Source organism: Lepus europaeus, chromosome 16 (genome assembly GCF_033115175.1).
Source record: "Lepus europaeus isolate LE1 chromosome 16, mLepTim1.pri, whole genome shotgun sequence".
In the NCBI taxonomy this organism is placed as follows: Eukaryota; Metazoa; Chordata; class Mammalia; order Lagomorpha; family Leporidae; genus Lepus; species Lepus europaeus.
In genome coordinates this window covers 65,950,352-65,971,791 of record NC_084842.1, presented here as the reverse complement: position 1 = coordinate 65,971,791, position 21,440 = coordinate 65,950,352, and positions in this window count along the sequence as shown.

Below are 21,440 nucleotides of genomic sequence, written 5' to 3'. Positions count from 1 at the left end.
ACACACACCCAGTCCCTGAAACATTTAAATGTGATAAAAATCAATTTTACCTATGTTATTCCCAGCTGAATGCCACTTTTGATGTACATCAGATTGAAAAGAAATTAAAAGATAAGTAACATGATTACAATCAGATTAGCTTGTCTAGGCAGACAAATGAGATTGCAGAGTTGTCTGAGTGAAGATACTTCCTAGTGAGACCAGTTTACATCGCATTAAACAAAAATGAGTTTCCAATACGTGCACTACCTAAGTGGGTAAAGGAAAAACTCCACTCTTATGACTGAATATGAGTGTTATTTTGTGACTATTCAAGAATCACTTCTTGTCAAACACTTTATGGTGTATCTTAGGAAAAATGGAATCACTCAGTGAGATTGATTTGTTGCTAAAGCTGAAAGGATTCATTTGATTAATTGAACTCATGAAAGTCCAGGGGAGAAATCAGGGTGGCTCCTCCCAAGTTATTCTACATTATAGAAAAGGTTAATGAAAGATATTTGGAGGGACACTCATGACAGGGTCACTTCCAAGCAGAGAAGAGGAGCATATGTTAATGAGTACAGGAAATGGGGGTGGATTCAATTTCAATTAATCTGATATCTATCCTAAGGAAGAAGGCTTCTGACTCTATTCATCTTAAATGCAAAATACTTCTTACTTTCTCACCCAATGGAAAAAAGAAAAAAAAAGAAGAGCAAGTAAAGTCATATAGGCCACGTAGAAAAGAATTCAGCAGTTTGTTAAAGCAAATGTGGTAATATTTTAAACTATTTTATTTTTAATCTCTAAAAATTGTTGGAGATATTAAAAAAATAAATAGGAAATTAAGATGTTGGGTTATTTAAAATTGGACATTATTGTATATATTGTGGTGACTGGAAAAATGCTTCAAGTTTAAAATTAAAAACAGGGGCTGGCACTGTGGTGTAGTGGGTAAAGCTGCCGCCTGCAGTGCTGGCCTCCCACGCGGCGCTGGTTCAAGTCACGGCTGCTCCTCTTCCAATTCAACTCTCTGCTATAGCCTAGGAAAGCTATAGAAGATGGCCCAAGTTCTTGGGCCCCTGCACCCACATGGTAAGACCTGGAGGAAGCTCCTGGCTTCGGATGGGTGCAACTCTGGCCATTGTGGCCAAATGGGGAGTGAACCAGTGGATGGAAGACCTCTCTCTCTCTATCTCTGCCTCTCCTTCTCTCTCTGTGTAACTCTGACTTTCAAATAAGTAAATAAATCTTTAAAAAATTTAAATTAAATTGAAAAAAAAAAAAAGTTCATGCCAGAGCTGTTGAAGTTAGAGTAAAGGACAAAACAGGGAAAAACAGAATAATGTGAAAGTGAACTCTGCATGTGAAAGTAGTTTCTGAACCAAAAAGGAGGATCAGGTTCTGTGTTTCCATCATAAATGGTCATCTTTTCAATCACAAGGTTTTTATTGCTATTATTGTTTTGCTTTTCCATGTCTTGTGATTGCAGAGTTTCTATATTTCAATATTTTTCCGAATGCATGGAGACACAGAGGAACATATCTCTAAATTAATAATGTACTTAGAATGATTTTCTGACAAGTTTAATATGAAATATCCTTTTAGAGTTTATGATGTTTATTAATATTTGCATTATTCACAAAAGGGAAGAAAATTAATTTAGGTGAAGCATATGCCTTTGGCTCAATTTGACATTTTTATAGGAAGTACATCCACATATCCTTGCTTTACAAAAGCTATAAAAGGAAAAGGAAAGGCAAGGAAATGATTAACGAATTCTAGGAAATATCTCAGAATTTTTCTTTGTTAATATAAAACAGTATCTTTTTACATTAATTTTAGAAGAATCAAGTTGTACATAAATTTATCAAATTGCAAGATGCAACACTTTTAAGAAGCTTTTAGGTTTCTGGTTCAGATCTTCCTTCCTTTACATCACCTTCATATCGCTCGGGAGAAGTGAGGATCTCAATGAAGTGCACATCAGCATTTTGACCAGCTACAGCGATCTTCATCACTGTTTTGTCAGATGTTGATAACCATCATTGGTTATTCCTTTTGTGATCTACATAATTAATTTGAAGTAATCTTTTCAAAAATCAATATTTGGTTCAATTTCTAGTAAATGTTAAATGGGATCTTCAAAGCTAATTTGATTTCTGTGTAGAGGTATATTTTATGAGAAGTTTGGTCAATTTTGAAGTTAAGAAAATGAACTTCCTTGGATGTTTGATATGTTTTCTGGGTCTCTGACTTTCTTTCTCTTCCCTGGCTCCTCTCCTGCTTTTCCCTAGATGCTACACTTTTCTTATCTTAAAAAATAGGGGTAAATAATACCTCCTCATGTGATTGCTATGATGATTAAATAGGTAAAGCTGTGGTATAATGCATAGTGTTTTACCTAACATATAGTAAGTATTCACATAACATTCGCTGCTTTTATTAATTTCGTTAACACAATCCAAACTTGTAATCCATAATATACTATATAAAACTGTAATCCTCTGAAATAGCTAATGATATTCCCCTCCCCCAAACTGTTTATTTTGTATATCACATGGTATTGCTCAGATACTACATTTCATATGCTGAGGACAGCATATTTGAGATGCCCTTTTGATTCAGTCTTCTCAAATTTTAGTTTGTCCGCTGCATTCTGGGAGGAAATGCCATTTGGTCTATCATTTCTGCAGAGTTTTGCTTTTTTTTCCCTTCAAAATAATATTTTCTTTTTCGCTTATTTAAAATTGACTTTTATTCTTTATATTTCATTTTATTTGATTGGTTGAAAGATCCTATGTTACTAAAATGCTATCTTAAGTCACAAATGCAGCTAGGAATGAGCTCTTTATGAAATCACTCTGACACATTTTGATCTATCTAAATCCCGCCAGAATTCTGGGATTCAATGCTATTTTTTCAGGATAGAAATGTGTCTCTCTGGTTTCATCTGTCATTGGAAATAGCAAGCTCAGTAGATACTTTGCTTTGCCAACTGGTTTATTCTTCATTTGTAGCTTTATGCTGGGTGCTCTCTGGCTTAGGATGATGACTTCAGCAGCAAATAATAAAGACCCATATTTCTTTGGCACTCAGTATTCCAGGTTATAGACTGTTCTTCCATGAGACAGATTAAGAACTATTTTTTGATACCATTCCAGTAATTTATCTTGGACAACATTAAACTTGGTTTCTTTTTTCTTGGATATGTGACTTTTGCATCTACACTAAAATCCTAATTTTTAACTCACTTCAAAACTTGAGTTTTTAGTCAATTACTGTATGCCAAATTGATTAGCAAAGAGGGATTCTAAAATAAAAGGTGATTTCTTATCTCCCTGTGATTCACCAATGGTTAGAAGGCATGACTGTCTAATTGCTAATTTTTGTGATTTTTCTTTGAATCCATTTGTGTTTTGAATTATCACCTTGATCTTTTCATATGTTATCAGAAAATTTTCTTCCTCTTGGCAACAATAGCAACAACAAAATTGATTTAGCTTATTTTACTCATTCCCAATTTCTAAGAAAACAAAGCAAAAAAAAAAAACAAACAAAAATTTGTCTAATAATTGATTTGCTTTCAATGTTTAAAGTAAAACAAAGTTCCTGTTCCTTAAAGAATTTTTGAAGTAAGCCTGCACTGATTTCCCTTTGTCTGCCAGATTATTATGCCCTTGAGATGTAATTAGGGAGACTAAGGACCCAAGTGGTGAAGCAACTGTTAATGCTCAGCTCACTAATAAGGGGACTTTCTCAAAGAGTTTCAAGAAGAAAAATTCTCTGATTCTCTCTATAAAGAAAGTCTTTGAAACCTCCTAGATTTCTTCTGTAAGAGAATGACTAACTGGGTTCACTGTAGCAGTTTCTATTGTGGAATATCGTGTAGTATTAGAAAAGAATGCTATTCATGAGTATGTACCAGTGTGAAGTATTTCCAAGATACATTTTATAAAAATGAGAAGTGAATGGGGGCCGGTGCTGTGGCTCACTTGGCTAATCCTCCGCCTGTGGCGCTGGTATCCCATATGGGTGCTGGGTTCTAGTCCCGGTTCCTCCTCTTCCAGTCCAGCTCTCTGCTGTGGCCCAGGAAGGCAGTGGAGGATGGCCCAGGTGCTTGGGCCCTGCACCCGCATGGGAGACCAGGAGGAAGCACCTGGCTCCTGGATTCAGATTGGTGCAGCGTGCCGGCCATAGCGGCCATTTGGGGGGTGAACCAACGGAAAAGGAAGTCCTTTCTCTCTGTCTCTTTCTCTCTCTCACTGTCTAATTCTATCTGCCAAATAAATAATAATTTAAAAAAAGAGAAGTGATAATGTTAATATTATATGTGCGAGGCCGGCACTGTGGCGTAGCTGCTGAAGCTGCCGCCTGTGGTGCTGGCATCCCATATGGGCCCCAGTTCAAGTCCTGGCTGCTCTGCTTCCAATCTGGCTCTCTGCTATGGCCTGGCTAAGCAGTAGAGAATGACCCAAGTCCTTGGGCCCCTGACCTGCGTGGGAAACCCAAAGAAACTCCTGGTTCCTGGCTTTGGATTGGCATAGCTCCAGCCGTTGCGGCCATCTGGGGAGTGAACCAGCAGATGGAGGACCTCTCTCTCTTTCCTTCTGCTTCTCTCTGCGTGTTGCTCTTTCAAGTAAATAAATAAATCTTTAAAAATATATACATGTGCTATATATCACAGACAAAAAGAATAAGGATGGATCTATGGATGCAGAGATATATGTATAAATACAGAGAAGATCTCTGGAAAATACCCAACTAATTCATGTGCAACAAAGACAGTGATAAAGAGATGGGGAGAGGCTGGTTTTTTAAGCGGGGACAAAGAACACAGCATTATAGATAGCGTATTACATTTTTAAGGAATAATATATTTATATATTACTTTATACTTGGAAGTTATTTAAAAAATAAAGCACTTGAGTAAAAGCTGTTTACTCTTCTTAAGGGGGCATCTTCCCCATCTTCTTAAAGAAATAGTTAGTTTTGGTCTGAAATTCTGAAAGAGACAGAATTTGTCAAAGCCATCAGCTTTGTGTCATTTTGATGCACATTTCTTTATCACTGTCAGCAGCATTATCCATATTTAATAAATGATAATCATATAATTTATTACATATGCACATATGTGTACATTCACAAAATCTTCAAAAAGTTCATGGAAAACACAAATTACAAAAAAACTTGTGCTGAAATGAACTTATATTTCAATTCCACTTTTCCATGAACTCTTTGAAGTGAGCTTGTCTGTAAATGTGTATGCATAAAATACATAGGCTGGAATTACAAACAGTCCACAGACATTTATAAGGTGTTTTATTTTGGGATGTTAGAACAGATACATTTAAATATAGTTGAAAACAAAAAAGAGCTGATTTTAGCTGCAAAACGAGGAGTAAGCATAATCATTAAGGGTGTTTGACCCATGTGAGACTAATATGAAGGAGCTAGGGATTGATTGGCAGTGTGGTACCATGAATAAAACCTCAAATAGTGATAGAAATATTCACAGGTGTAGAGGATGACATATATTCAGAGGATAAGTAGACTTTTTTTTTTTTTTAATTTGAAGCAGAGAGAGGGGGAGAAGAGAGAGAGAGATCGGTCATCTATTGGATCATACTCCAAATATCTGCAATAGCAAGGGCTTGATCAGGTGGGAGCCAGAAGCCTGGAAGTTCAAGTGGGTCTCACACATGAATCTGAGGACTCAAGTACTTGGGCCATCATCCACTGTCTCCCAGGGTGTGCGATAGCAAAAAGTTGAATTGAAAGCAGGGTAGCCAGGACTGGAGCCCACACTCTAATATGGGATACAGGCACCCAAAATGCTGCCTTTACCTGCTGTGCCACAATGTTTCCCACAGAAATTGACATTCTAATATGTACATGGTATTTGGACTTCAATAATGTAAAAGTTTCATGTCAATCAACTGTTGAATGATAGTTAATAATATTTCTTATTTAAGATTAATGAACATACTACTTCTTAGGAGAAAAGCAATTTTTAAATTCAAGATTCTTACAAGCCTCCATCAATCTCTATGACCTGGCCTTGATGCACCCTTTGCTAGTGTGTGAAGGTGTCAACAGATGGTCACTCTGGTGACTCCTAGGCCTGAACTTTTAAGTAGAGTTTTTGTTTTAGGTTTTCTGCTGATTGATAGATTCCCAAGTCTGGTGTTGAATTTTTCAAATATTTTAGAGAATGTTTAAGAACCATTCTCCTCTAACTGTGATGTAGAATATAAAGTTATGGGAAGAAAAATGATTAGGAATCAAATTTGCCATCCAGTTCTACCTTGTCTATTCAGTAACTATGAGAATTGAGGCAGGAACTTCTAAGGTCTTTGGGTTTTGATTTTGTTTCTTATAGTGTTGGGATGATAATTCCCAATGATATTGCATGTTTACAGTGAGAATCAACATAATAATAAATGGAAAACTTGGTAGATTTTAGAATATTCTTTATAGTACATTAGCATGAAATTTATTTTCTTTTTTTATTTATTAAATATAAATTTCCAAAGTACAGTTTATGGATTACAATGGCTCCCCCCCCATAACTTCCCTCCCACTCGCACCCCTCCCATCTCCCGCTCCCTCTCCCATTCCATTCACATCAAGATTCATTTTCAATTATCGTCATATACAGAAGACTGATTTAGTATATATTAAGTAAAGATTTCATCAGTTTGCACCCACACAGAAACACAAAGTGTAAAAATACTGTTTCAGTACTAGTTATAGCATTACTTCACATTGGACAACCCATTAAGGACAGATCCCACAAGAGAAGTAAGTACACAGTGACTCCTGTTGTTGACTTAACAAATTGACACTCTTGTTTATGGCGTCAGTAATCTCCCTAGGCTCTAGTCATGAGTTGCCAAGGCTATGGAAGCCTTTAGGGTTCGCTGACTTCGCTCTTATTCCGACAGGGTCATAGTCAAAGTGGAAGTTCTCTTCTCCCTTCAGAGAAAGGTACCTCCTTCTTTGATGGCCCATTCTTTCCACTGGGATCTCACTCACAGAGATCTTTCATTTAGGTCTTCTTCTTCTTCTTTTTTTTTTTTTTTTTTTTCGAGAGTGTCTTGGCTTTCCATGCCTAAAATACTCTCATGGGCTCTTCAGCCATATCCGAATGCCTTAAGGGCTGATTCTGAGGCCAGAGTGCTATTTAGGACATCTGCCATTCTATGAGTCTGCTGTGTATCCCGCTTCCCATGTTGGATCCTTCTCTCCCTTTTTGGTTTTATCAGTTAGTATTAGCAGACACTTGTCTTGTTTGTGTGATCCCTTTGACTCTTAGATCTATCAGTGTGATCAATTGTGAACTGAAATTGATCACTTGGACTAGTGAGATGGCATTGGTACATGCCACCTTGATGGGATTGTATTGGAATCCCCTGGCACATTTCTAACTCCACCATTTGTGGCAAGTCCGATTGAGCATGTCCCAAATTGTACATCTCCTCCCTCTCTTATTCCCACTCTTGTATTTAACAAGGATCACTTTTCAGTTGAAATTTAAACACCTAAGAATAATTGTGTGTTAATTAAAGAGATCAACCAATAGTACTAGAACAAAACAAAGAAAAATACTAAAATGCATAAAGTATTACATTGTATATCAACAGTAAGGACAAGGGCTTATCAAGTCACTGTTTCTCATAGTGTCCATTTCACTTCAACAGGTTTCCCCTTTGGTTCTCAGTTAGTTGTCGCCGATCAGGGAGAACAAATGATATTTGTCTCTTTGGGACTGGCTTAATTCACTCAGCATAATGTTTTCCAGATTCCTCCATCTTGTTGCAAATGACCGGATTTCATTGTTTTTGACTGCTGTATAGTATTCTATAGAGTACATGTCCCATAATTTCTTTATCCAGTCTACTGTTGATGGGCATTTGGGTTGCATGAAATTTAAACATCAATGATTAGAAACAACAGCAACAACAACAAATTGGGATGGGTGTTTGGCCTAGCAGTTAAGACTCTGCTTGAAACATCTTCATCCCACTTGGGAGAGGCTGGGTTTGAGACAGCTTGGCTCCCGGTTCCAGGTTCCTGTTAATGCAGACCCTGCACAGAAGCAGGTAATAGTGGGGTCCCTGACACCCATGCATGGAAGACCTGGATTTTGTTCTCAGTTCCCAACACTGGCCCAGACCTGATTATTGTGGGCATCTGGGGAGTGAGTTGGTGACTGGAGGTCTGTCTGTCTGTCTGTCTCTCCCTCTCTCTAACTCTCTGCCTCTCAAGTTAATTAATTAAAAAAAACCTTGATACACTGTCCTTTTATTATTCCCTGACACTGATAAGCAAGATCCCATTTCTTGCCTTCTGCCTGGTCTCCCAGCTCTGCCCGGAACAATCCTTGACAGGATTATCTGCAGAGCTCATTCTCTTACTTCCTTCAGATCTCCACTGAAATGTCACCTTATCAGGGAGGCCTCCCTCCCCTGACATCCTGTATCAATTAACAGTACTCACTAAGGTATCACTATCTCCCTTACCATGCCTTATTTTACATCAACAACTGAAACATTATCAAGCTATTCACATGTCTAGTTTTTCTAATACTCCCCCCTTCTCCCAACACACATGAACCCAAGATCCATTAGCACAAGGATTTCGGTTTGTTTTACTGTGTATTTCTCACTATTACAAAAGTGCTTGCCTTATAGGAGGCACACAGTAAGTATTTGTTGAATGAGTGAACAAACCTAGAAGTTGCTAAGGGAAGTTTGAATTTAAAAATACAAGCAGAATGAAGCTTTACGATTCTTTTATCCTACATTAGCTCACTTAATAAACCTTTACATTTATCAAGGAAATACTGAAAGCTCACAAATTGCATATGCCATGTGAAAGTACAAAGGTCTTTTGAGTTTTACTAACAAGATTTGTTAACAATGTCCAATGCAAGGAGATGAATTGGTTCTGGTGTTACATCAAAACATAAAATGAATACACCAGGGGCGGCCCTTTGGCCCAGAAGTTATCAGAGTACAGAGTTCAGCCCCCACAAGAAAGAATAGAACTGAATTCCTGGCAGGTGGCTTTAGCCTGGCCCAGTCTCAGTTGTCATTATTTTGGTAATGAAACAGGAAACAAGAGATCTGCCTCTTCCCTAACCCACTTTCTCCCTGGCTCTCTCTCACTCTCTATGTGTCTCTCTGCCTTCCAAATAAATAAATAATAAATATTTTTAAAAGAAAAAATACACCCAATATGTGAAAATCCACACATTTGTAAGAATCAAAGGATCCTTCATTGTCCAAAGACCAATTATCTAAAAATAAATAGATCTGATTTATTTTTACAAATAATTTAGAAATACAGAAAAAATAATAGTAAATAAGCAATCATATTTATTTTGCGTACTCATCTTAAATGCCATCTGTATCATGGATGTGCATGTATGCATATGCCAATATCATATCAGATGACTTTAATTTTATATCATTTACTTGCAGATTCTTCTAAATAGTGGAGAAATTGATAAAGAACAGAGAGATTTTTTATCTAGAATATGTGGCAAGTGACAGAAGTGACATGTGCACTAGATAACAACTTGAATAAATTGAAATTTGACTATGAATAACAGCTTCTCTATTCTTTTGGGAAGAAGTTGAGATCTCTATATCCGTGATTAAGTAATATTCTTAAGAGCAATGTTTTATTTGGCACATCACATAATCTTATTATTTTTAAATTAAAAAACAAACCTTTGGCAACTTTCAGCAATGCCACTAGGGGTTGATTATCTCTTCAACAAAAATGGTTTTGACATTTCCAATGGAGTCCTGACTCTTTATGTTAATAACATTCCAACATTTCTAGATACACTTGATGGAAAATGCAAAAGACTAAGCTGATAAAACGTGTACACAATTGCCTTATTTATCTGAAACAGAGCACATAAAATCCTTCCTATAAACTGTTGGGGAATTTAATAGTGAATGAAGGAAAGAGTAAGCCTTTATCTTAACATGAACACTTTGAAAACGTGAACACACTAACAATACTTTAGTCTAAGTAAAGGCATGAACTGTATGAAGAATACAAAAGTGTCCTTCCAGGAGTTAGTGCACATTTAAAGAGACCATTACATTAACCGACAAAAGTTAAGCTTGAAGTCCAAAGTGTTTGAAGGAAAAGTAAAAAGCCCTGCGTGGTCATAGGAGCAGTAGAGCTGTATTTCTCAAATGAAATCCAGGAAGACAGAATTTCATGGTGTCATCGGTAAACTTTCCATGGTTAAGGCCACCACAAAACACACCAAACACCGGAGTTAGAGGAAAGGTTTATTGTCTGGTGGGGGAAGCCCGAAGGGCCAGGGGAGAGAGCAAGAGGGTGAGAGAGAGGAGGAGAGCGTAAGGGAGATCAAGAGAGCATGTGTTCAGAAACAAGTCCTGTTAAACCCTTGCCAGGGTGCAGGCAGGGAAGTAGGAGAAAGGAATCCCATTAGGGTGGGTGTGGAGCTGACAACAGTGGTTAGGCCATGGAGCTTAGGACCCGAGCCTACTGTGTAACATGGAGACAGGGATAGGGCCTAAGATGGCGAGTGAGGCATAGATGGCACCAGAGATAAGACTGCCATTTTACTAACACCCACAGCATCATCAGCTACATCTGTTAATTTTAATCTGCAATGCTCTCCACAGGTGGGTGAGTGTGTAGGGGAAGGATTAGGAGAAGAAATGTGTATCTTTCGGCCAGCGCCGCGGCTCACTAGGCTAATCCTCCGCCTTGCGGCGCCGGCACACCAGGTTCTAGTCCCGGTCGGGGCACCGATCCTGTCCCGGTTGCCCCTCTTCCAGGCAAGCTCTCTGCTGTGGCCAGGGAGTGCAGTGGAGGATGGCCCAAGTGCTTGGGCCCTGCACCCCATAGGAGACCAGGAGAAGCACCTGGCTCCTGGCTTCGGATCAGCGCGGTGTGCAGGCCGCAGCGCGCCAGCCGTGGCGGCCATTGGAGGGTGAACCAACGGCAAAAGGAAGACCTTTCTCTCTGTCTCTCTCACTGTCCCCTCTGCCTGTTAAAAAAAAAAAAAAAAAAAAGAAAGAAAGAAATGTGTATCTTTCAATTATGGTTATATCAGCCTTTGATGTGACCAGAAGGGTCATTTTTAACCCTATTGCTAATACATAGTGGTTGCACTGAGTGACCTAACAAGATGTGAAAAAAAACAACTAAACTAATTTCCAAAGACAAACTTTTAAAATGAAAGAACTTAGAGAAAGGGATCTATTGTTTCCAGAAATACTGATCTCCCTTGTAGAATCAGGGACATTAACAATACCTCTTTTTTCCCTCAATTTTTGTGAATGATGTTAGTAGAATGTCCTACAGAGTAGATTGTTGGTTTTCCTAGAACAGATGAGGCCAGAAATGTGCCCGCAACAGTGTTGGATGAAATCACAATATAAAGCTGTGCTGACAATCCCATCTTGGAATAGTTTGTCTACAACTTCTTAAGCATAAGTAGCTGAGGGGTCAATGAACTCCAGCAATAGGAATCTGTACATAATGCATATGTCTATCGTGTCAGCTGGGTGGTTCTTTTTGAAGTCTTTCTCGAAAAACATGATGTCTGGTTTGATATAAAATATTTTAAGTTAACAAATGATGGGATGTTTTCTCTTTGTCTTTTTTTCTGGAAAGCATTTGTTTTCTTTAGTTTTCAATTTTTAATGAGTTTTTAAACAGATTCAGTATAGTCCTTTTATACAATTCTAAGAATATAATGATATTCCCTTCTTCCCTCTCTCCCTTTTTCCTACTACTCCTCCCTCCCCTTCCCACTGTCTTTCTTATTTTTTTTTTTAGTTTTTGAGATAACATATTTTAATTTAAGAGTTTTTAAAAATTTATTTTAAAGGCAGAGTTACATAGAGACAAACAAGGAGATCTTCCATCCACTAGTTCACTCCCCAAATGGCTGCTAAATGGGTAAGCCTGGGCCAAACCGAAGCCAGGAGCTGGAGCTTTGTCCAGGTCTCCTAAGTGGGTGCAGGGGCCTAGGTACCAGAGTCATCTTCTGCTGCTTTCCCAGGTGCATTAGCAGAGAGTTGTATTGGAAGTGGAGCAGCTGGGACAGGAACCAGCGTCCATATGAGATGTCAGCATTGCAGGATGAGGCTTTACCCACTATGCCACAGCCTGGACCCCCGAGATAACATACTGTAAATTTACATTAAATTAATTCACCAAATAGGTTTATAATAAATGGTTGCTACCTTGAATGTATCAGCTGAAAAAAATGGACTGAAATCCTAACAGGTAATATCATTTTAGCAAGTTCTTTTTGCCATATTTTAATGCTCTTGAAAACTTAGCCATTCATGTTTACATACAGAAATCAACTAACAACAGATGCTGGCGAGGATGTGGGGAAAAAGGTACACTAATCCACTATTGGTGGGAATGCAAACTGGTAAAGCCACTATGGAAGAAAGTTTGGAGATTCCTCAGAAACCTGAATATAGCCCTACCACATGACCCAGCCATCCCACTCCTTGGAATTTACCCAAAGGAAATTAAATTGGCAAATAAAACAATAGCTAAGACATGGAATCAACCTAAATTCCCATCAACAGTAGACTGGATAAAGAAATTATGGGATATTTACTCTATAGAATACTGTACAGCAGTAAAAAAAATTAAATCCAGTCATTTGCAATAAAATGGAGGAATCTATAAAACATCATGCTGAGTGAAATAAGCCAGTCCCAAAGGGACAAATATATGTTCTCCCTGATTTGTCACAACTAGCTGAGCACCTAAAAGGAAACCTGTAGAAGTGAAATGGACACTATGAGAAACAATGACTCGATCAGCCCTTGTCCTGACTGTTGAGGAACAATTTACTATTTTATTCCTTTGATTATTTTTTTGTTCAACTTAATACCATTGGTTGAGCTCTTTAATTAACACACAATTATTCTTAGGTGTTTAAATTTAATTGAGAATGATTCCTGTTAAATATAAGAGTGGGAATAAGAGAGGGAGGAGATGTTCAGTTCGGCACATGCTCACTCGGACTTATCCCTAATGGTAGAGCTATAAACGTGCCAGGGGATTCCAAATCAATCCCATCAAGGTGGCATGTACCAATAGCATCTTACTAGTCAAAGTGATCAGTTTCAGTTCATAATTGATCATAATGATAGGATTAAGTGTCAAAGGGGTCACATAAACAAGACTAGTGTCTGCTAATAATAACTGATAGAATTAAAAAGGAGAGAACGATCCAACATGGGACATGGGATACACAGCAGACTCATAGAATGGCAGATGCCCTAAACAGCACTCTGGCCTCAGAATCGGCTCTTAAGGCATTCGGATCTGGCTAAAAAGCCCATTAGAGTTTCTCAGGCATGGAAAGCTGACACTGTGGCAAAAAAAAAAAAAAAAAAAAAAAAAAAAAAAAAAAAAGTTACCTAAATGAAAGATCTCTGTGAGTGAGATCCCAGTGGAAAAACAGGCCATCAAAGAAAGAAATACCTTTCTCCGAAGGGAGGAGAGAACTTCCAATTTGATTGTGGCCTTTGCTAAATAAGATTGGAGTTGGAGAACTCAAAAGGCTTCCGTAGCCTTGGCAACTCATGACAAGAGCCTAGGGTGATTACTGACGCCATAAATAAGAGAGTCAATTGTTAAATCAACAACGTAAGTCACTGTGCACTTATTCTCCATGTACGATCTCTACCCTTAATGTGTTGTGCTATGCGAATTAACGGTAAAACTAGTACTCAAACAGTACCTTATACTTTGTGTATCTGTGTGGATGCAGTCTGTTGAAATCTTTACTTAGTATATACTAAGTTGGTCTTCTGTACATAAAGATAATTGAAAATGAATCTTGATGAAGAATGTGATGGGAGAGGGAGTGGGAAATGGGATGGTTGTGGGTGGGAGGGAGGTTATGGGGGGAAAGCAGCTACAGTAAAAAAGTTGTACTTTCAAAATTTATATTTATTAAATAAAAGTTAAAGGATAAGGAGGATTTGATCAACAAAAAAAGAAAAGAAAAGAAAACTTAGCCATTCATAACCACAAGTTACAATACTTTTTAAATTAGCATTTGAAATGATCAGGTAATTACCAAAATGTGCTGCATAAATAGAAACTGACCAGGAAACAAGATGAAGAAATATTAGTGAAAATTGTATTTTTGGTGGGTGTGACAGCAGGAAGAAAAATGCAAAATTACTCCATGGTGTACTGAGAAGGTTTTTGGTCCACGGGTCAGTCTTTTTGAGTGCCTGAAGGTAATAATCACCAGAATGTCTTTTCACTGGAGAAAGTTAATCAGCGATTTTGTTCTTTTCTGTTGGAGCTGTAACTTAAGACACAAGTAAATGAATGAAGAATCACGATCAGATCATAATCCCCATAATCATTTCTCCTAATCCAGTTCTTACACTTGATTGCTTTTGTAGTTTTGTTGCCATATGCCATAAAAACTTTTATAGTTTTACCTTATTTTGTTCTTTAGGAATATGCAATCTTGAAACACACCCACAGAGCTGGCCCTCTTGGTGGGTCATTGGTTTTGAAAGCTTTATGGTCTCTGGTTTTCCCCTGTTACAAAGAAAAGAAAATCCATAGCCAGAATTTGTCTCTGGATTAAAAATCTGTCATCTGTGATGACAGGGCATGATGAAGTGTCTTTGCAGATATACTTGTTTTAAAAAAATGTATTTCACACAAGAGCATTAAAGCCACTCAATTTCTGTTCTCACAAAAGTTTGAATTTTACTGTTGCATTGCCCACCCTCAGTGAATGACGCACTTCCTTTGAGACATCAGCAGTGATTAATGCAGATAATAACCTGAGTTTGCAATGAATTTTCTTTGAGATGCCACTCACATTCTTTGCCTCCCCATAGACTTGGCTTCATCTGGGCATGGTTCCAATTATTATTATTATTATTATTATTATTTTTATGGTTAAGTTTGCTTGCTAAGCAAATGCACACACCTTGTTAAAATATCGTCAACATTTATTTTTCCATAAAGCAGTTTGCAGATTAATGGTTCAGTAGAGACTATCATTATATATAGAAACAAAAATGTAAATATAAATAATTAGTATAAGCTGGTGAACTATGTTTCAATCAATAGCTCAAGTATATCTTTTGAGGTCACTTAAGTGCATCATTGATTTTTTTTCAAATAAAGTCATCTTTTTCAACTATGCTGCTTTTGGTGCAAGTCTGGCTAGTTTATTAAAAAAAATTAACAAAATTTTCTCCTCTATTACATAGGCTTTCCTAGAAGAACAAATATGAATAAAAAAGAAAATTTGAGTGTTTTAAAATCTGTTTGTTGACTTGAACTTGTAAATGCATTATTTCTATGGAAGTTATCTCTTTTTGACTGAATAAAAGTCTAATTTTCACTCAACTTCTCATTTTTAGTAATATGTTGCTGTTAGAGCAATGATCTCATGGTAGACTGCTTTCAAATATGTCTACAGTAATTCCTAACTTCCCCATGCTTCCTGGATTGACTTTGCTACTCACCTGTCTCATCAGGAGACAGACTATATCTGGTGGCCATGAGAAAAAGTTACCAAACATTTGGTGACTTAGAAGAACCCAAAATATGTTTTCCTACATATTTAGGGAGATGTCTGAAATCAAGGTGTCACAGGCTGGACACTTTCTAAAGTCTCAAATGGAGAATCTTCCTTTGCCCCTCTTCCAGCTTATGGTGGCTTTCAGCATTCCTGGTGACTCCATCACTCCAGTCTTGGCCTCTGTGTCCAGTGATGTTCTCTCTCTGTTTCTCCACTTCTGTCTGTTGAAGAGACCCATGACATTGAAATAGGGGCCTTCCTGGGATATTTAGGATGGCCTCATCACAAGACTTAATCTGCAAAGACTCTTTTTTCCACATAAGGTAGTATTCACAGGGTCTGGGTACTCAGAAATAAATATCTATTTTTGGAAGTTGTTGTTTAACCCACTATACCACACTATAAATCTAGGCTGCTCATCTGAGATTCCTTCAATAGATTACATCATAATGAGTGTGGGCTTCAGTTGTGTTCAACTTCTGCTATTTTTCCGCTTGAATGCACCCTGAGAGTGTTTGGTAATAAAGTTGACTCTAGCCCTTTGGAGCATTAAAAAGTCCTATGGAACAGTCAGGTTTCCTAACAGAGGCCCCTGATCTACAGCCAACACCAACTGCCAGCTGTGTTAGTGAGGCCTCTATAACCTGCCTGACCTTGTTCAGACATCCTATGACTGTCCCACATATGGGAACGCAGGCAAGGCCAGTAGAAGAACTATCCAGCTGAGTCTAGCCAAAATAGTAGACAGAAGAGTGAACAAACTAGCTTATTTGAAGCCACTAATTTGAGATGGTTTATCAAGCATTGATTGATAACTGAGGCAGGAATGAGTACTCAGTTATAGGACAGTGTCATAACAAAACCCCCAAATATGTGACATTGGCTTTGAGACAGGATAATAGCAACAGGATGGAAAAATTTCAAGGCTGGTGAAATAGCAATCATTGGTAGACACTTGAAAAATAATGAAGGGTGGGTGTTGCGGTGCAGCTCTTAAGCCACTGCTTGGGATACTTACATCCCATCTCAGAATGCCTTGGTTTGAGTTCTGTCTCTGCTTCTGATCCAACTTCCTGCTAAGGCATACCCTGGAAAGCAGTACGTGGTGAATCAAATACGTGGGTCCCTGCCACCAAGTTCTGGATTCCTGAATTTGCCCTGGCCCAGTGCTGGTTTTTGTAGTTATTTGAGAGTGAGCCAGTGGATGGAGGATATCGAAGCACCATTTAAACCAAAAACACTTAAAGGATTGACATAATCAGAAGTGGTCTAGGTAGTAGTTTGTATCATTCTTTTTCTGCTTGTAGTATGTTCCTTCAAATAGTTGATTTTACTTTTCAGATAAGTAAATGTAAATTCTATATTCACTTAAGATTTTTTTGAAAGATTGTTTATATGAAAGGCAGAGTTACAGAGAGATAAACATATTCTCAAACACACACACACACACACACATGAAGAGAGAGAGAGAGAGATGTTTTCCATCCAGTGGTTCTCTCTCCAAATAGTCACACTGGCTGGGCTCGGCTGAAAGCAGGAGCCAGGTAGTTCTTCCAGGTAACCCATGTGGATGGTAGGGACCCAAATACTTGTATCATCTTCCATTGCTTTCCCAGGCACATTAGCAAGAAGCTGGATCAGAAGTGGAGCAGCCAGGACACCAATAAGCACACAAATGTGATTGCTTACAGAGCAAGTGGTGGCTTAACATCTTTGAAAATATTCCATTTTATAGTCATAAAACAATACTTACCCCTGTGTTTTTTTTAAGATGTATTTTATTTATTTAAAAGACAGAGTTACAGAGAGAAGTAGAGACATACTAAATATTCAGATAGATATACAGTTAAGTAAATGAACAACAGTGAAATGTCATGCTTAAAAGCTGCAAAATGATCAGATACTCTGTTCTATTTAATTTACTTTTTATAAGAAAATGCTACCAAGACCTGCTATATTTATTTCAAGATGCAGTGTTTAGTGCTGTCCAGCAATGTAAACTGTGCTTAATGAGGTTATTTGTACAGTCTGTAGCCCTCTCAGAAATTTCAGTTGTTAAAATGTCTAGAGATCTGAGCTGGCATTGCCCTCTCTTGGTGGTGCAAATGGAGAAGTGGGCTTTTAGCCATTAGGTGAATCACACAAGGAATTTCCTGATGTAGGTCTATCATGTCAACTAGTCCTCCACATTTATTGAGCTCCCTGGGGCAAAGCGAGCAGACTGAGTTGATGAGGAATCTACTCCCACCTCCCTCCTTAATAACATTTTCTGAGTAAATTTCCATTAAGCATTGCCCAGGGGATCCTCTCAAAGCTTAAAGAAAGACATGGGCCTTCTTGTAAATAGAGTAGGTGCACAGGGAGGGATCACCAGGAAACTAAAATAAAAACAAGCTTCAACCATGAAATAAACCTTTATCCTTTTTCAGTACGTCATTAGCAGCGTATTTCAAATTATCAATCAGGCCTGTGTAATGGTCAGGAAATCAAGTTAATGCATCTCAATCACGATTATACTAAATTAGTCAGAAGAGAAGAGAAAATGCCAGAGAACATTCAATGCAGTGCTGTTTCTGAAGAATTTTTGCCACTGTGTATGTGAATGAAAAATTTGAAATTCATGTATAGGGTGTCTTTTTCTAAAGATTTATTCATTTATTTGAAAATCAGAATAACACAGAGAGAGGAGAGGCAGAGAGAGATGTCTTCCACCTGCTGGTTCACTCCTTAATTGGACGCAATGGTCAGAGCTGTGACGATCCGAAGCTAGGAGCCAGGAGCTTCCTCCGGGTCTCCCATGTGGGTGCAGGGGCCCAAGGACTTGGGCCATCTTCTACTGCTTTCCCAGACCATAGCAGAGAGCTGGACTGGAAGTGGAGCAGCCGGGACTAGAACCGGCGCCCATATGGGATCCCAGCTCTTCAGGCCAGGGCGTTAACCCGCTGCGCCACAGTGCCATCCCCTCGGGTGTCTTTTAAAAGTTTATGAAAAAATGTACATTATAAAAAGATTATTCAGGACTTTACAACATTTTTTTGCACCAAAATATTTTAATTCCATTTTCCATTAACTTTCTCAAGTACCCAAGTATATTTATAAGGTCAAGATGTAAAGTGAAGTCCTTATGATAGGTAGTAGTCATCAAAGTTTGAAATCCCTGACTTGTGGAGATTTTGGTGCAGAAACTTCAAACCCAGGTTATTAGATAAAAATATTTATAACATTGTTTTTCTCTGTTCTGCAGATGGACAAAACCCTTACATTGTTTGAACCTGAGGAGTTTACATCTACATTCTTGGCATTTTCCCCAAATCCTGCTCCTTACACTATTTACATTCTTGTGAAAGTATTGGTTATTTCCCTCTCTCTCCCCAATTTAATTACTAACTTCTCATTTTTGTCTATCTATTGTCAGCCAATTTTTGATTTCCAGATTGTTAAAACACATGTTTTATTTAACTTCATGGGCATCTCTAAGGATATGCTACAGAAAATTTCTCTCTCTCCAGTGATATGTTCTTTCCCTTCTATTAAGTCAACATTTTTATATTGATTTTTTCTTATTTTCTATTTTCCCCCTAGTAGCCTAAATTTCAACATAATTTAGTGAATGTCACTACTGTTTCCAAATACGATAAGTGAGTTTCCCTTCATTTTTAAAGCATTTGCCTGGATGCTGTTAGATCTTTTGTATCAGATCAAAAGTTGGAGAGAGAATGAATGTAGGTCAGTGTTAGCATTTTACAGATCTGAAGCCTGAAGGGAGTAGTAATTGAATGGTAGAAAGTCATTTCTTAGCAGGAGGAGGTGTATGGTAAGTCTTTACGAGACTGTCTTCCCCGCCTGTATTTCATTAAGGAGACATTTACAAGAGATTTACAAAATGGATATATATCCTAAAAATGTTTTTCTCATGAAAGATTTTTTGGGTAGTTTCCTGTTTTCAAATTTCAATATCTGCTTTTTCCATTTCTTGGAGAAGGGGGATATATGTTAAAAGTCATTTTAATAGAAAACATTCCTGGAAGTGATTATCATGTTACCTTTAACATATATCTCCTATGCTTCAGTAAAATTTATTATATTGCTCCAAGTATCCTGTTTACAAAAAATGTTTGGTTATCTATGGTCTGATTCAACTAATTTTCCATTTTGCTTCTTAGGATTTTAAACCTAACAGGGCTGTGAGAGACAGCAGCAGCAAATAAATTGAATGCAATTTGTGCCAGGCAATCTGCTAAGCATTTCATGTCCATGTGACAAAAATTGCCGGCTATTCATCCACAACATTCTTTTTCCATTCTTTGAGCACACAGATGATATTTCCCAGAGTTTCCTGCAGTTGGGTGCAGTCATGTGACTAAGGTCTCTTGGCAGAAATGTAAGAAGAAGGAATTCCCCACTGTGGGTCTTGCCCACAGAAACCTGCCAGACAGAGGAACTGCTCCTTTGGCTGTCTTTTTTAATTGACTCAGCTGTGGTCAGCCTCACTCCCTGATGATTACAAGATTAAGAATCTGACCCCAATTCCCATCAAAAAAAAAAAAAATTCCCATCCAATAACACATGACTGGGAAATATCAAGACACTGAAATATAAGTCTTATTGCCTAAGTAGTAGAAACATTTCACACCAATGCATTTACTCAGCTCATTTAGTTCTCATGACAACATTGAGAAACGGGTATTATTATCTTCAATGTAGCAATGAGGAAACTGAGTTATCCAAGGGAAGTGTGCTAGTAGAAATGCCATATTTTAAACCCAGTTTGGTGGCCTCAAAGTCCTTGTCCTCAAGTGCTTCTTTTTAAAAGTGAGACAGCCATTTTAGAGCCGATTTATTGAGGAATATCACCTAATGATGGTATCAACATAAAATGGTTTCATTTTTCCAAGTAAACATTCACAGGTGTATGTTGAATCTTTGTTTCCCTTCCAGATAGTGGAAAAGCATAAAAATATATATCTCATTCGAATTGTCTGTCTTTTCAAATACTGACAGTTATTAAAGCAGACTTTCAATTTTTAAGCATTTATTCTTTTCATAAGAAATCAGTCTTATAAACTCAGACATTTCTGCTATACTCATTCCTCTGTAGTCCAGTTTTACAACTGGTTTTAATTGAACAGGGATATTGGTTTTGCCTGGCACAGTTTGATTTCATGAAAGAAACTTCTGCGGGTAGATCCCCACCCTCCACTGCCATTTACCAGCACCATGAATAGATGTCATGCCACTACTCTGTGCCTCAGTTTTTTCTGCTTGCAGAATATTGGTAAGGATTCGGTGGGCTTCAATAGCTTTTTGAGTTGGGTGTCAGTCTGTGTTTTGTAGCTTTCATACCACACATTAAGTAAATTATTAACAGTAGAAGTTTATTTGGCTCATGGTTCTAGGGGCTGCAAAGTTCAAATGCATGGCACAGAATCTGGTGAGGGCCTTCATGCTGTGTTATAACATGCAAGAGGGCATTTTGTTTCTTTCAATCAGGAATCCACTACCTTGAAATGGCCTTAATTCATCCACAAGAGTCTACATGTCTTAACCACCCTTTAAAGATGCCATCTCTTAATGTTATTGCAATCATAATTACATTTCAAATGAATATTAGAGGGGAGTATTATCTGAAAAGTTTAAATGCATTAACTAATTGCATATAATAAAATGTTAATCGTTGCTAGGATTTTTAAAGTTCATTGCTTTTGCCCTGGCTAGTGACATCATGCCATATTGTTCCACGTCACCATCTTATTTCTCCCTGCTCTGTTTATTCCAGATGAGGTTGTAGCTTCCAATCCTGTTATTCACCAGTGTTTACCACCAAATCTGAGGCCTTCTGCACGACTTGACTTCTACATCT